Below are 13,876 nucleotides of genomic sequence, written 5' to 3' on the forward strand. Positions count from 1 at the left end.
CTACGGCTGAGCAGCTGCTCTATGAATTCCATTCAATCTCTGCCAGGCTGAAAATGTTCACAGAAAAATAATTTTATTTACAGCTAACACATGGGACTTCAAATAACTAGCAATAAATGTTTAACAGGACAAGACAGGCCCATAATTATCTCTGTCATTAATGACTACAATGAGTTGGCACAGGAATTGCAATTTTACCAGAGCTTCACTGTCATCCTAAACTGCCAGTGTTCTCAAGTATTTGCTCATGCCTTGCTCTCTCCTTTAGGTGACTGAAGACTGTGTGCCATGCTGTGAACACAACTTAGTTTGCTTATTGTTCTTAAAAGTACCTTTTACCACTCCTCTGAACTGGTTCATCACACACCCAATTGACGATTATGCTGGCTTCTAGAAAGGGCAGTGCAAGGGCCATGCAAACCAACTTTAAGTGTGAGTACAAGAATGGCCTCAATAATCACCTCTGTTGAAAATGCCAAAAATGGAGAAGATTCCCCAGATATTTGCATTCAAGTACAACATTCTGCCTTGCAAATTGAAGAATAAAAAGCTGGAAAGGTTCTTCTTATCGGTGATGATAAGTATTTGACCTTGAACTTAGATGGAAAACTGAACCTCACTTTAAATAGTTGTCACACAAAGTGGAATCAGACAATCAGCTGAATGTAATACCCACAGTCCCACCTCTGTCTACATCAATATGATACTGAGAAATGCCTCTGAACACTGTTTACTGAATATAAACTGTAGCAGCCAAAGCAAGTGAGGTGAACAATGTAGTATTTTCATACAGATAGATCACTGAAAAATACAACCAGGGAACTTGGTTATTACACGTAACAAACATTTTTGTCTCGTAACTTTTTTAGTAGAACTTCTAATGCACTTGTAGCTGTACTTTCAAAGTCAGTGTAAGCTTCTCATAATTAATAGATTTAGGTATCGAAGTGATGGCAGTATCGGAACAAATTATTTGGTTTGCATGCTCAATCTCCCTCTTACTAGTGAAAAAGCTGTCTCAGGGTTTAAAACAAAGGCGGGAAATCTAAAATCTGAATTCATACCTACAAAATAGAGCACTCAAATCAGCCACCAGTTTTTTTATTTTCTGTTAGCGTAACACAATAAAGCTTACATTTACTAGGCAGAGGTGAACCGATATGCATATGTGCAGTGTGTGAATGAATGATGCTTTAGCATTCTTCAGTGTTGGATTTTCCTCGTTCAACTCTACACTCTTGGCATTGTATTAGTATCCAGTGTTCCTGCCTTCAAGCTTGCTTAAAGGATCAGAGACTCTGACAGTAATTAACTGCAATTTATTTATTGAATATGTGAATTCTGTGAACAAATACATGAATTCTGTGAACAAATACAAGCGCATCCAGCAAGCACCTGTACACATTCATAATTAATCTGTACCACCTTTTCTTGCTCATTGTAGCATCACCAAGGGACCTAACTGAATTATAACCTTTTCCTTCAAGAATAGGAATTGGGTGCTAAATGTAAGGTGAATCCTCCTGACCATCTTAAAAAAAAAAAAAAAAAAAAAAAAAGAGAAAAAAGCAAACGTATTTTAATGCAGCTGATAATATAGTTTCTATTTAAACTACAAATCTCATCTAATAGTTGGGATGAATCTTGTGTGAATACACCATTTTTGCCAGGGAGCCCTCTAGAACCAGAGGGCAGGAGATGAGAGCAAGCCTAAGACATTAACCATAAAAAGAAAACAAATGCCTTACCACTGTCAGACTTTACTTAAACAAAACGTCAAAACAAATTCAAGACAGGTTATAAAGTCATTTGCCAGCTATCATTATTACTATTGAAGATAGAATCCTTAAATATATTCTATTTATAAATGTTCTGTCCACATACTGAATGCACATAGGGTATGAAGAGAGTAATTCATATGCTTTATGCCTGTGATCTTTATCATAAGACAGAAACATGATAAATATTTATGAATACCTTTAGCAAATATGCGAGAAAACAGAGATTTTTAAGGATGACCTAGGCAGCATACACAATCTATTCACAAAGACTTCAGGAGAACTTGCATGTTTCTAAGAATTTAGCAAATCTTGTAGTTCTTTTATGTTTCTTGCCAATGTTATCTATAAAGTACATTTACATACAAACTGATGGCACTTTACCATCTTTTCTCTGCGATCACTTTTGGAATATAGTAAGCACCTACTTTTCAACCTATACTCATTTCTTTTAATTCCTACTAGCTGTAGAAAGTAAAAAAATCAAAACATAAAAATATCAAAGTATAGCGCTCTTTTCTCCAAATGTCTTCTGTAAGTAATGTGTCTTATTCTGCAATGTGTAGCAGTTAGTAAATCAAAAATGATCACAACGATACATCTGTACAGTATTATTTGTATGCAGACATCTTTAATACAACACAAGACACAAGCATCAAATGATTTTTGTGACAGCCCTTGGGAGCCAAAGGTCCCACTTAATATATCATGAAGTTGGGAAGCAAGCTCTTAGCAATTGGTATGGGCCTAGAGAACTAATAATAAGCACAATTGCTCGTGACTGTGTTTAATTTCTTTCTGAACTGTGGGTGGAAAACTGAGGAGTAAATAGTCCCTGACATCTGAACTTGACCTATCAACATGACTGACTGTAGCAATGACATCAGTCACTTTTTTGCACTTTAGTGCTAAACTGTAACCACTCACTAGCTTGATGGCAGTTTTTAATAAAAAAGGAAGATACACCTGTGTTAATACGACTGTTTTTTGTTTTGTTTTGTGACTCCAAAGGCAGCCTCTGTGATGCTACTAGATGCTGCAGCTTACTGAATACGCTCACTTCTGCAAACAGGAGGTACCTCAGAGAGGGTGGGGACTGCATCTGCTGAGTCCACGGCGAAAGCTGGCTGGAAATGAACCAACAACAATCTCCAAGTCATGTGGTGTATTAATGCAGCCTGAACCCAAATAATGTGAGTACAACAGTAAGTAAACATCTCTGTTCTGCTAATGAGGCCCTGCGCCTGAGCTGGTACACCAGGCCTCTTAGCAGGCATTACTGGCTTGGGCTCAGCACCACACGAAAGCAGCTGCATGACTCCTGCCTTGAGGAAGTAGGTTGGACCTGGCTGGCACTGAGTAACTCAGAAACCATGCTCTGGTGACACTCAGCAGCACAGAGATGCCCAGTAATTTATCCTGCCATGCTGGCCAACAGGAGGCAGAATGTTTTGGCCACCTCCTTTCATAACAAACACTGGCATGTGACAGTGCTCCAAGAGAGGGGCTAAGACAGTCCAGAATGTCAGAAAGGAAAGCAAAACAGACAAAAAACCTCCTTCCTCCCCAGTGAGAGGGAGAAAATGGGAGGTGGTGTTAGACAGAGAAACTGTGTCCATACCAGTGACGCAAGTAGTATCTGCAGCAGAAAATGATGCAAAGCTAGCAAGGTTAAGACCCATCTAAGAAGGTGCATGTGTTCCTTTTTTTTCCACGGTGTAGATCTGGAAGGGCTTGAAATTTCTTCTTGACCTGGCACAGTCATTCAACCGGATCATATTTGTTTTCCTCCATATGCACTTCTGTGTCTCATGGCCTTTAACTGCCCCACCAGTCATTCTGGCAGAGCAAGGCACACTTTGCTGCGGGACATATTTGAAAACATTTCTATGTGTTGCAAAGATCTTTGTCCACGTGCCAAGCAACCTTTAAACATCCCAGTTCAGAGGCACCAGCTGAAGGAACCGTGGCAATCCCAAGCGTGCAGCAGCGTGGAACTCTGCAGGGAGACACTACGCACATCTGTGTTTAGTGCACGGCTGTCTCTGCAGTAGGGAAACCACTAAACTTGTTCTCAGCAAACAATTACTGCAGCAATGACTGGCTGCTCAACAAGAGTACTCTCTTAGAAAATGTGAATTCGGACAATGATGTCATGGGGTCAGCACAAGGGTATTTAATAATAGGACTTCCTGCACGGGCTTTGCTCTAAAATATGCAGAATATTTTATCACTGGATCACTGGGTCCATTAGCAAATACTTAAGTGAACACCTATGACTACTTTGAAATTACATAAGGATCATCCATCTCTCTTTTGGTGCTCGGAGCAGATCAGGAATGACACACTAAAAATAAAAAATAAAATAAAACAAAAATAGATCATTACACAGAGTCACACCAGTCTGGCTAACCAGAGTGCTCCAAGCCCAAAGGCCAAGAGTGCAACACAGAAGTAATCTTGCAGCTGTAGTAGAGAATCGTCTCACTACAGGTGTTTCCTTAAATGTTATAATTTAAATTACATACCAGGTATGATTTAGGGAAGCATATGTAGGAATGTGACAAAGACAGATATCCATAGAAACACATGTTTATTATTACCTGAAATCTTTCATTTCCGAAGTAGCTCATTTTCAGTGTCTGGGTTAATTTTATAGTACAAAAATATTAATACACACTTATCAGAATAGCATACTTTAAGACTGGACTGAAGCTTCTTAGAGATTACAGTGATTAAAGATGACATTCTAATATAACATGGATTTAACTTTATATTAAGAAGCTTAATCTACTGGAAAGTCCCATAAATTCAGGGGACTTTCCCATGAATCTAGTAAATGTTTCCTTTCCCATCCTATAATGATGGAGGGCAACTGTCAGCTCTTTATTTGGTCACTTAAAATATTAAATTAGACACCTGAATTTCATCATCCACTTGTGTTTTTCATGTAAAAACGAAATAAAAAGCCTGAGGTTCAAATACCAGGTCAGCTCAGCAAAACACTGCACATTGAAAAGGGTCAGATGTTGGAAATTCCAAGGTGATAGACTACATCTTTTTTCTTATTGTTCTTCTTTCTCAGAGAACTATCAATCAGTTAAGAAGCTGAGGGCAAAATAGGGAGGTTTAAGTATTATCAACATATAATTAAACTTGACAAGAATTTTACGTAGCAATTTGTGTTTGTGCTGAGACTTTGTCTGTTGACAAGAATGGACGGCTCCATTCCAAATGTTTGTAACCCACTCGTGAATGTCAGTGGCTAAATGATTAATGTGTTAAAAATGCTACTTCAGATATTTACGCTTAAAGTTTTATAAGTGTAAACTATTAAAAAATATACTGTTAATTCTGATTGATGCTTGGATCATGTGGCACTTCTAGAGTTCAAGAACACAAAGTTCTATAACTTGGAAATACCGGGAAGCCTTGTTTAAAAAACACCACCACTTTTAATGAATTCGGAAAGAAAACACAACAAAATGGATGTTTCAGACCAATGTTTTCACTGTTTTATTAACAGATTATCATTAGAACTGGTCATCTGAAAATAAGACTGAATTATTCATACAAAGTTCATAATTACCAGATATAAAGTCAAACGTCTGAAACAAATTCAAAATAAGCTATATCTGCCGAAGCAACGTATTTTTTTGTTGTAATAGCTTTGTTTCTTTCTTACCAGACAGCACAGACTCATTTCTGCTTTAATGCTCTACAGTGAAAGCCTTTGAATTTTCTCTAAGTGTTACAGCAGAACATGCCCAGGTATGCACAAGAAAAACAGCGCTTCCTTACAAACCTTGTCCTTGTCCAACTTCTGAATGCTTCCTATTCACAAAATTTATTGCAACATTAAAACGGAAAGATTTGGGGCTTAAGCCACCACTCAGACTTGAAAATATTTTAAATCCTAAAATTGTTCTGGCTTTTCTAGTTATACTGAAATCATTGTTAGTTAATTGGTCAATTAGGACTGGTCTTGCAGCAATAGAAGACACCTTATCTTGCTTAATGTACCAAAATTACATCAATGACATACCCTCTCCCTAAAAAATAACTGAACTTAAACTATGACCAAATATTGTAGCAATGTTATCACCTCAGTGGATTCTGGCTTATTTTCTATGTATTTTTATATTTGCATGGACAGTGCAGGAAAATTTAAAATGAAAAAGATCTTTCCCGTGCCTGCCAGGCAGATCTGCTCTGCATAAGTATCATCTCCATAACCAAGAATAATTTATCCTGGTTCTCAGATACTTAAACAGAGTTAAGAACTGCATTACCTGTGGGCAACACAGCTCTCTTGCTGGAACAGAGATGCGACTTGCTGGTAACTCTGAAATGCAGAACGATGACCCTGAATAAGCAACGGGGGAGCCATTGATGAAGCAAAAAGGGTCAGTGAAAGAAACAGTCTGTGCCTTACATTCGTACACAAAAGTGCATTAGCGCACAAAAGAAAATCTCTATTTTGCTTTCTGCAACTATGGTCTTACAAGCATTTCTGACGGTAGAACTGCCAGCTCCAGCTCTGCTTTCCTCCTTATTTATTTCCACCCTTAGGGCTGTCTGTGAGGCTGTGCAGTAAAGGGGGCTGGGGAACCAATTTGGACTGGAAACAGACCAGCAAACACAAAATATCTTCAACGTGGACCTGTTCTCTGATCCAATTCACCTCACATAGCAAGCAGCTGCACCAGTACTAGTGGCATGGGAGCAGCAACAGAGAAGGCGAAAGCAGAGCCTGCTCTGCTGATGCCTCACCCACCCATGGAAGTACAGCTCAGGTCACGGACACAGGTGTCTTATGTCTGGAGGAAATGAACAGACAGGCTGAAGAAAACATATATTCTGTAATTTGAGTATTTCTGTTTTCCTGATGACTCTCCTTATGAGTGGGAAGCTAAAACCAGGCTGATTAGTTCTTATGTAGTCTACACAAGCTTGCCGAGGACTGGGCAGGGCGCCACGCTTTTCAAACAGCTCCATCTCCAAGCAAGCAGTTGTTTGCAGCAGGTAACGTGCCTCCTCCTCCACCCTGCCCAGAATATTATCCACTAGTTATATAATCCACATTAACCTTTTACTACAACTTTCATGCTAGTAGTTTCAGCCACAGTTGTTACTTTTAAAATCAGGAGGAGAGGCCGAAGCATTTATCTGCAGTAACAGTGAAAGCAAAGCCAGCTCACTGCCCAGGTGCCTTGGGATGGATGGCAGGATTTATACTGAGGACCTGAACCCCTTCTGGAGCTTTGTCTTTCAAATCAGGGTTGGTTAAAACTATCCTAAGTAATGCTGATCCAACGTCCTGAGAAGCCTAACACCTACCTTTGCTGAGGAGTAGCTAGTTCAACCACACAGCTTCACAAGGCTTTCAGAAGAGGGAAACTTTCCTCTCAGTTTCTATTTAATTTCAACTGAAACACCACTTACTGTGATACAGCTTTCTAGCTGCAAAGACAAACGGACAGAGCTGACTCCTCCTTCTGCCACTAGAAACAAGGATGTGCTGCAGCTCCCTGTGACGGGCACAGCGACCCAGATCTCTGCTGCTGAAGGGAGAAAGTCGTGTTCCTCCTTCCTCTTTCTGTGCTCTCACTGCGAATTTGTACCAGAGCCGGTGCTAGCAGGATCTCCATCACCGACTGATTCAGCTCGCTCACGCAGCAGAAAACTAACCTGCCAAGCGCACAGCTTTCCCCTGGGTTAGTGGTCTCGTTAAGCTGTACAGTCAGCACTACAGCCAGCAGAAGGGATGGAGGCACACCACACAACCGGCAGCAGGAGAAAGGGAAGGAGTAAGATGTCTGTCTCTTGAGAGCCACTTACAGTTCTGTCAGCTCAGAGGAAAACAGAGAAACAGACTGCTGCTGCTGGTATGCTGCGGTGTTACCACACACTGCCCTTTTTCACATCTTCCCTCCCTTGCTATTGTCCAGAATTTTCCTATCAGCACAAAAGAAAAAAATTTGGGTGAGTTTCACAAAGAGGGCCAGGGGCCCTCTTTACTACTTTTATAGTAATGCTCCAGGCTTTTTTTAATAGAAAGCTCTCTACAGTCTACAAAAGCTTAAATTTACAAACCCTGTGCATATTCCAAGGCACTTGGAGAAGTGGACAGGCACCAGCAGAGTTTGAGGCAGGGCCAGCTATACAGCGCCAGAGGAGGAGTCATCAGAGAAAGGCAAGAAAAATAACATTTCCTACCTATTATTCTACAGGGTATAAAAGATCAGCTCCATGAGAAGAGATTTCACATTCAGCCCTAGGAAAGGTGCAGGGGAAAAAAAATTGGATTGCTCTTTGAACAGCTGTAGAGAACGGAAGAAGATTTAGGGTAGCATCTACCAGAAAAACACATGCAATACTGGAGGTGAAATGTGACAGGAGGTTGTAGAGGCGCTGGAGAAATGATTAAGATCGCAGCAAGGCGCTGCAGAGGACGGAGACAGGAGGGTAGAAGATGAACAGATGAACAACAAAGCATGTGAGAGCAGGACTGAGGAAGTGAGCATGACAGTTGTTAAAGCGCACAAGCAAATAGGTGGTGCAACAAACAGTATGTGGACGTGGTACTCAAGTTTAGGAACAGTTGCTGCTTGTGTTCATTGATTTACTCATCTAACACACGCAAAAACTTAAACATAGCTAAATGACCCAGTGCTGCATCACAAAGAGCAGCATCCATGTGATCCAATTTGGTTATGGACACAGCAGTACCTTAAAAGCCTTATGCAGGCTGCATTTTCTCATTTAGCAGCCCTGCTGTTCAGGCTGCCCCTATCTTCCTGCTCATTGCAGTCCCGTCCCTTCCCCTGATCGTGCTGGCACCACCACCATGCAGCAAGCAGGGAACGGGCCTGGGGAAAACTAATCCAGCCCCCCAAGGGTCACTTCCTCAGCCAGTCTTACTATGTAGTGACCCAAACGTTTGTGACAGGGCAGTGAAGAAGACTGAGCAAATCACCAGGTGTGGAGGTGCTTAAGCCGGTATTACTGTCCAAAAAATGTATGTGGAACCATGGTTTTGGTCTGTGAGGCAGTAGGCAAACTTCAGACATCCCTGGATTTCTCAGGCTACCATGCTGTACTGCTCCTTGCTCCCCAGGTGAATCTCTGCTCAAGAAAAGAACCTGCTAAGTTTAGAAAGCTTATCTCAAAAAAATTCTGCCAGAAGAGGAAAACACAACCCAGACTTGCAGTTCCTCCAAACCAGAGACAAGTTTTACAGATAAACCCCACTGACCAACCAAGCCGTCACTGGAACAACGCTTAGAGGATCAGAGAGACATTGCTTAAACTCTCCCCCCAAAAGTGTGAAAACCTCAAGGGCAGACATCTTTGTTTCATTTTCCTGCAAGAAGGCTGCTTTAAAATAGTTCATTCTAAGGCTTTCTGCAGCTTTATCTAAAGAAGCTGGTGTTGTCTAGTCTGAAAGACCAAACCGACACCTAATGAAATCCAGAAGAGCAATTGGCAGGACTCTTGTATCTTTGCAACTATTTTTACATCCTTCTCCTAATGGTCTGAGATTTATGATAAAGATCAAGTCTGAAAATGCTCCCAAGAGAAAAGAGGTATGCTTATTATCTTAAGGGGTAAAAAAAAAATCCCTGTACTATGCATTGGGCTCACTGTGATACTACATAAAAAAGCATCTATGTTGTTTTAAAAACGCATGTATGTAAGTTCATATATAAATAATTAAATAATATAAATAATTTACATGCATGCAGGAACACGCTTCTTTCAAATCTTTTACCCCCTCCCATTAGGAGGCTCTTCCACCACCTGCAGTTTTTTATTCCCTCCACTTCTCAAGAGATTCTCTAAACCTAGTGCTGCCAGAAAAAAAAAAAAAAAAAAAGACAGCAGCAGCATGAAATGAGAAAATCCTCGTCTGTTTGCAAATGCTGTTTTACCTGGCAAACCTAAAAGTGCAACTAGACCCAGCCACATGTTTGTCTATCTCCTACATAACAGCGCACAAGGCTGTTTCAGAAACATCCAAGAATGGAAGGTGTCGTGCTTGTTCTCACTCACCTTTGTAACTACGGCACTACCAAGTGACTCAAAAGTTTTGAAAAATAAACCAGGTGCCAGTGCCTTAGTGCTGGCAGAAGCACAAAGAAAATCGCTAACCACAGAGCGGTCAGGTTCTTATAATCACCATGAAGTGTGACCACACAGACTGCAGATGAGGCAACACCATTTTTGATTTAGAGAAAAATCACGGTATTGCCACGAAACTTCAGCTGCACGCAGGCAGGGCAGCAGAGAGCTCCAGCCGAATTCAGCAGGGTTGTTTCTGTGGATGAGCATTACTGTCATTTTCCATGAAACTAACTTTAGATGCAGAACGCTAGCAAGGCCTTCTCGCTACAAAAAAGCCTTGAGACGTGTGGCATGAGTAACTGATCTCCACTTGCTTACAGAGATCCTAAAATAGAGGTGAAGTGTGAATATCCCATTTGTTTCACAAGGGTGTCAACAGAAATTCCTCACGAGGGCCTTGTCTACTATAGAAATCTGCACCTACAGAGCTGTAGCTGCATATAGGCAAGAGGCTGTTCACTTCTTACCGCGGAGGAATGCAGTAAGATGAACTACTACAGAATATTTTATATTTGATATCAGGTCCAGCAATAGCTACATGGGTGCAAGCTTCCAGGACGTGGACAGATTGATGACTTGACAGTCTAAATTAGATGTTCCTAAATTTTCTTCATCGACAGATCACTCTCCCCTTTCAAACCTTTTTTTTTTTTTTTTTAATCACCCAGGAAAGTAAGCACCTTTATCACCAAAGCTGGGGGAGGAGGGAAATAATATGAATCAGATGCAGACGACTTACAGCAGATCTGGATATAAAGCTGGGAGTACTCATTTTAATATTTGCGCCCTATCAATTGAATTAAAAATTATTATACTTTTCTACATTTAAATATTTGATTTTAGGTCACCTGGAAGTGATGCTTAGCAGACACACAACCACCTGCCTGCTCCCTTTTCCCTGTGATGCATGAGGACACAAAGCTCACGAGGAGATGCAGGTGTATGTATTAGAAAACATGGATCATACAGTCCTGTATGCTATTATGAGACAGAATGTTCTGTGGATAAATAAGGTGTTGCGTTTCTAAAGCTACAGAAAAATGACATGCAAGGATTTAACGACATGTTTCTGTATTTAAAAAGTGCATATTCCATCGGACCGAGAATGAATGAAGTACACCAGCCACTACGCTTTGTTTAATCACTGTCAACAGCTACATTGCTCCGTGAAGTCCACAGGCAGCTATTAATCAATTACAACTTCAGAAACCCCCTTTGCACGTTGCCATAATGGAGAGCTATGTAGAGCACCTTTGGCCTTCATTCCAAAAGAAGTGAGGGACAGAGAAGAGCAATTCACACAGCATGGACAGGCCTATCTACACGCAGAAATCACTGCTATTCAGCTTGAGTAATAACTTATTTCGGTGGCTTGTATTTTAATGTGAAAAACTGTATTTGTTGGTAACGGGGCATTGCTGTATTGCAAAGAGGAGTGCTTGGTGGTTATGACAGGTCTGAAACGGGTTCTCCAGTGCTCCTAAACACGGCTCTGGTCCTTTATTAGATAAACGGGAAATGAGGCGCTAACCCCTGGAAGAAATGGTTTTGTAACAGGTGCTACTCCAGAAGCAGTTTGGTATTTAAAAGGGCGAGCAAAAAAAAAAAAGGTTAAAAAAAAAACGGTTAAAAAAAAAAAAAAAAAGTCGTATGACCTAAAAAATAAAAAATATCCGTGTGTGTGTGTGTGAGCGCTGCAAGCACCTGCGGCCGAAGCCCCTTCGCAGGAGGCTGCTGCCACGTCAGTCTCGCCCGCTGCCGCCCGGCGCCGCGGCCCCGGCCCCGGCCGTGCTCGGGGAGCTGCCCGGGGCTGCCCGGGGCCGGGCGCCGCTGGCGGAGCGCGGAGCCGGGAGGGCGGCGGCGGCCCCCGGAGGCCGGCCCCGAGCGCTGCCATCCGCGCAGGGGTCACATCCCGCCGGCCCGGCCGGGCGGCGCCGCCACCGAGCCCGCGGGGAGCCGCGGCGAGACGAGCCCGGCCCGGCCCGGACGAGCCGAGCCCAGCCCGGCCGCCGGGGCCGGGGCCGAGCCGAGCCGAGCGCCGCCGCTGGCTGCCGCCGGAGCGGCCTCCGCCCGGCCGTGTCGGCCGCCGCCGGGGCCGTCTGGCATCCGCCATTATCCTTTGTTCGCGGCGGGGCCGCTGCGGGGCTCGGCTCCATCTTTAGCGCGGGCGCCCCTCCCGCGGGGCGCTGCGGGGCCGGGCCCCCCGCCTGCCTGCTGCCGGCCGCGGGGCCCCGCCGGGCTGCGGCTGCTTCCCTCCCCCCCGCCCCTGCTCGCTGGGCGCCGTCCTCCTCTTACCGGTTACCAGGCTGCTCCGTCACTGCTTTCGTTCGCGCCCGGGCTCTCGCCGCAGTTTTATTCTCTCCCCCACGTAACACACCGCGTCAAACTACACCTCCGCCGCGTCACTCGCGCACACACAGGCGCTCCCAGCCCGGCGACAGGCAGGCAGCGGCCGACTGAGGAGCGCCAGCCAGGGAGCAAGCGCCGAGCGCGCCGCGGCCCGCACGGAAACCGCCGAGCGCTCACGGAAACCGCCGAGCGCGCGGCGGGGCGGCGGGAACGGCCGAGCGCGCCGCCGGCCCCCGCGGAAAGAGCCGAGCGGCCGCGGAAACGAACGAAGCGCCCCGGAGGGGGAGGCGGAAAGAGCCGAGCGGCCGCGGGAAGGCGCGAACGGCGCTTCCGCCCCGGGCGCCCGGCGCGCGGGACCCTCCGGCCCCTCGCGCCGCCCGGCCCCGGGGCACAAAATGGCGGCGGGCCGGGGGCGCACGCGGGGCTGGGGCTGCTCGTGCGCGGGGCGCGGGGGGCACGCGGCACGCGGGGGGCTCGTGGGCACCGGGGGGGCGCGGGGCGTCTGCGGGGCTCTCGCTGGGCGAGGCCGTGCTGGGGGGGGTCCCGAGGAGCCGGTGGCACCGCCAGCACGGCTGCAGCGGGTCAGGGGGCGGCGGGGCGCCCCTCGTCCCCCCGCGGGGTGAAACAGCTCCGGCAGCAACTCCTGGAGCCCCCCGGCCCTGCTTCGTGCGCCGCAGAGCCTGCAGGTGGCACTGCGCGACAAGCCGTGCGGCTCCGCTCTGCGCGGCGGCTGGCCCGGCACACGCCGTGCAGGCACCGCTGCCCCTGCCCCAGGCAGCCTGCGGTACCGGGCGCTGGGCCGGCCGAGTCTGCTCAGGGAGGCTGGGCAGGTTTTATTCAGATAGCTAAATGCATCAAAAATTAAAAAGAGATGCCTCAGTTAGGTGTTTGCTGCCTGTTTGCTTTTGTTGATTGCAATCATTCTAAAGCGGACTGAAATAAACCACGTTTGATTTGGGATGTTGTGCTACTGATGGCACAAAATACGGCTTGGGCCACATCTTGTTTTCCACTTCTGTTGCACTTTTTCCCTCCGACCTGTCTGCAAGCAGGAACTCCAAGGTTGCAAGAGCCTATGCAAGAAAATACCTACAATGAGCAGAACAAATGTAGACATCTGAGTGTCTCCTGTCTGATTCGTGCTTTTCTTTAACTGTTTTCCCATCCCTTCTTTCCTCTTTGTGTTCACATTCGTGTTGCATCAGCTTCCTTTGCTCCCCTAGTGACCAGCATCACGCATGCTGTTTACACATTCCCATTTCCCAGAACTGCCTTGCCCACCCTGGAGCAGCAAGCCTCAAGGATCATGGCAGTAAGTCTTTAGGAGAATAAACTCCAGTCCTCGAAAGGCAACTGAAAGGCACTAAGCAGGCTTCAGTGAGCAGCTCCCACCAGCAACCTGGGCTGCATGCTCAGCCAGAGCAGCAGGAGGGCTGCCGATGGGACCAGATTACAGCCGGTCCCCGAGCTACTCAGGCAGGCAGCTCCTTGCGTGGCTCTGATCCTGCAGCCCATTTAAGGCCAGGCCGATCCTCTGGCATCCCGCTGGCCCTCCCCAGCCCTGTGCTCGCACGCAGCTCTCAGCTGTGCTCTCAGTCTCTGTCAGCTCACCCCTGAGTCTG

The 13,876-nt window shown here is 45.5% G+C and overlaps 1 protein-coding gene across 3 annotated transcripts in view; it reads right to left on the bottom strand.

The window, feature by feature from the left end:
• Positions 1–12,537, bottom strand: part of CREB1 (cAMP responsive element binding protein 1) — a 39,748-nt gene extending 27,211 nt beyond the window's left edge. For 2 of the 3 annotated variants that reach the window (XM_082764076.1, XM_082764074.1), the window contains exon 1: positions 12,201–12,536. The gene's annotated coding sequence lies outside the window, so the exon portion shown is untranslated. Of the gene's footprint in view, positions 1–12,200 lie in introns of all 3 variants that reach the window. The other variant, XM_082764075.1, reaches the window with a different exon arrangement.
• Between the last annotated feature and the right edge of the window lie 1,339 nt (positions 12,538–13,876).

The sequence above is a fragment of the Aythya marila genome (assembly GCF_965140915.1).
Source record: "Aythya marila genome assembly, chromosome: 6".
Taxonomy (NCBI): Eukaryota; Metazoa; Chordata; class Aves; order Anseriformes; family Anatidae; genus Aythya; species Aythya marila.